Raw genomic sequence first — 2,715 nt, forward strand, 5'->3', positions numbered from 1 at the left:
TGTGAATGTGATAGAAAGTATTAGCAGGAGCACCCGGAGATGGTATGACCATTTGGCGAGAATGGATAGTAAGACATTGACCAAATGAGTGTATGAGAGTGGAGTTTGGATGATGGCGTGGAAAGGTATTTAAATGAGAGTGGTGTGAGTTTAAGGGAGTTTTTTTTGGATGGACTTTTATGCATGGTTGCAGAGAGAGAGGACGTGTGCTGAGCTCTCCTCTAGTTTGTAGGGTTGCCTCACTGGCAATAGTTTTTTGGCCTTAGCGGTAATAAGGTTAGGATAGCTAGTTCTCATCTTCCTCCCAGCGCTATTAGAGATGTAGTATGTGTCTATATCTGTTTACTGAGATTGCCTTTGCTTACTTGGATCTGGAGTGTACCTCCTACTGATCACTCTGGGGTGTGAGTTATACACAGGCGCGTCCTCCCGAGAGTGGTTTGAGAGGGTATTCTCAGGCTAGGTGTGTCTTCCCCGGGTATGTTGCCCCTTGCTTGTTTTCCTTCTTCTTCCCACTACCCCCACGAGGGGGAAGTGGTTACTATGGCTGACGCCCTTACTGCCTCCCCCCCCCTTAAGGGAGGTAGGGTGTCCTAACCAACCCCCAACTATTCAATGGATGGATTGTCCCCAGACTGAATGGCCCCAGGCATGATCTGTAGAAATCAATGTAAAAAACGCATCGTTTTGTTCTGATTCATGCGGTTGGTTCTACTCCCCTGTCCAGCCTCAATCCCTTCATCATCAAGAAGGTGATTGATGGGTGTGCAGGTGAGGTGGAACAAGTGAAAACACTTGTGAGTGGACACCTTCTTGTAAAAACTATGAAATCTGCCCAGGTAAAGGATTTACTTAAACTGAGCAAGTTCCATTGTTATCAGGTTGAGACCAAGATCCTGCACTCCATGACTACCTGCAGGTGTGTCATCACCTGCAGGGATCTCGTGGTTGTGGATGAGGACGACATTGTACAAGAACTTGCTCATGTCACTCACCCTTCCACTCAGTCTAAGCCTCCTGTATGCTCCAACTCTCTCACTGACTTACCTAAGGCTTCTCCATATTCTCAGGCTGCTGCTGCCTCTCCGTCAGGAAAGCCTTAACAGAAGTCTGACAAGTTTAGCAAGAGTAATATGACCACCCTCACAAAACAGTCATGTCCTCATGTTCTTCTGGCTTCTACTTCAGCGAGAGAGAGAGAGAAGGGTTAGCTCTTCCTTGGGGGAGTCTGGGAGCCTTATCATTGACGAAAGTATGGAGGTTTCCACCTGCAAGCACCGGGAAAGGTCCCCCAGTAACCACTTGCCCGACCACGGGGGGCATAAAAAAAACTAAGCACACTGGCCACCCTCATAAATCTTAAACTTTCGCATTCACTGTCGTACAGTGGAATTATAGGACTCTCGGGAATAAATTACACAATATAGCAATCCTGCTATTTATACACAGGCCAAACATTATTTGTTTACAGAAGACGTGATTGGTGGATCACCCTGATCCTCCCCAATTCAAACATGACCACTCGTATAGAAGATACGATGGTCACGAGGTTGTCATATACAAACACAAATCACACCCACAAACAAAAGTGATTCCAAAGTCTCCTTTGGAAGCTGTCATGTGCAGAGTAAAATTTAATAATACGTATCTGTCTATTTGCTCTCTGTACTGTCCTCTGCTTGGCCCCATTGATATTGATGCCTTGAATTCACAATTTGAACATCTTCTGGGGAAGAAGTTAGTGTTGGACTTTATCGTCCATCTCTATCAATGGGGTAGCTTGAGGATCGATGGTCGTGGGGAGCAAGTAGCTGACCTAATACTACAGCCCAACCTCTGTCTTCTGAACGATGGTAGAGCGACTTGTGTAGATGATTGTACTGGTAACTTTTCAGCTACTGACTTGTCTCTGGCCTCCCCAGGTATACATCAAAATTTCTTGTTGGCTCCTCATGACGACTCCTTGGGAAGTGATTATTTACCCATCTGTCTTTCTTATACACACAACACTGTTTGCACTCTCCACACCAAAAGTTTAACTATAAGAAAGCAGATCGGGGATCCTTCTCAAGGATTGCCAATTTAGATATATCTGGGGAGACCATAGATGTTAAAGTCAAAAATCTAACCAAATCCATAATACACGCAGCTGAGGCTGGTATGCCCAAGACTTCTACAGTTCATGTGAAGCATAGAGCATATTGGTGGCAAGCACTAAGGAAAAGCAATAGGAGATACAGGATTTTTGTTAGCCTAAGGAGGTAAATTTTACTGCATACAAACAGGCACGGGTTGAGGCAAGGAGAATAATAAGAAGGCCCAAACGTGACTCCTGGCGGAATTTTGTGTCCACGGTGACTTGTACTACACCAATAAGTAAAGTCTGGTCCGCTATAAGAATATCAAATAATAAAGGCCCGTATATCCCTGTTACCATCCTGCAGGTTAATAATAACATCTATGACAATCCCATGGATGTTGCTAATATCCTCACCAGGAGTTTCTCTCACGTAAGTAGCTCAGCCAATTATGATCCGCATTTCCAACATCATAAATGCACGGCTGAGCTACAGATATTAGACTTTGCCACAGAAAATGCAGACTTCTCGTACAACCAAGAGTTTACACTAGATGAACTGCTCCTTGCCCTTAAATCCTGTAAAGACACCAGCCCTGGACCAGACATCATCAAGTACGGTATGATCCAGCATCTTA

This window comes from Coenobita brevimanus, chromosome 18 (genome assembly GCF_032717465.1).
Source record: "Coenobita brevimanus isolate Jiangsu-jjx chromosome 18, ASM3271746v2, whole genome shotgun sequence".
Classification (NCBI taxonomy): domain Eukaryota; kingdom Metazoa; phylum Arthropoda; class Malacostraca; order Decapoda; family Coenobitidae; genus Coenobita; species Coenobita brevimanus.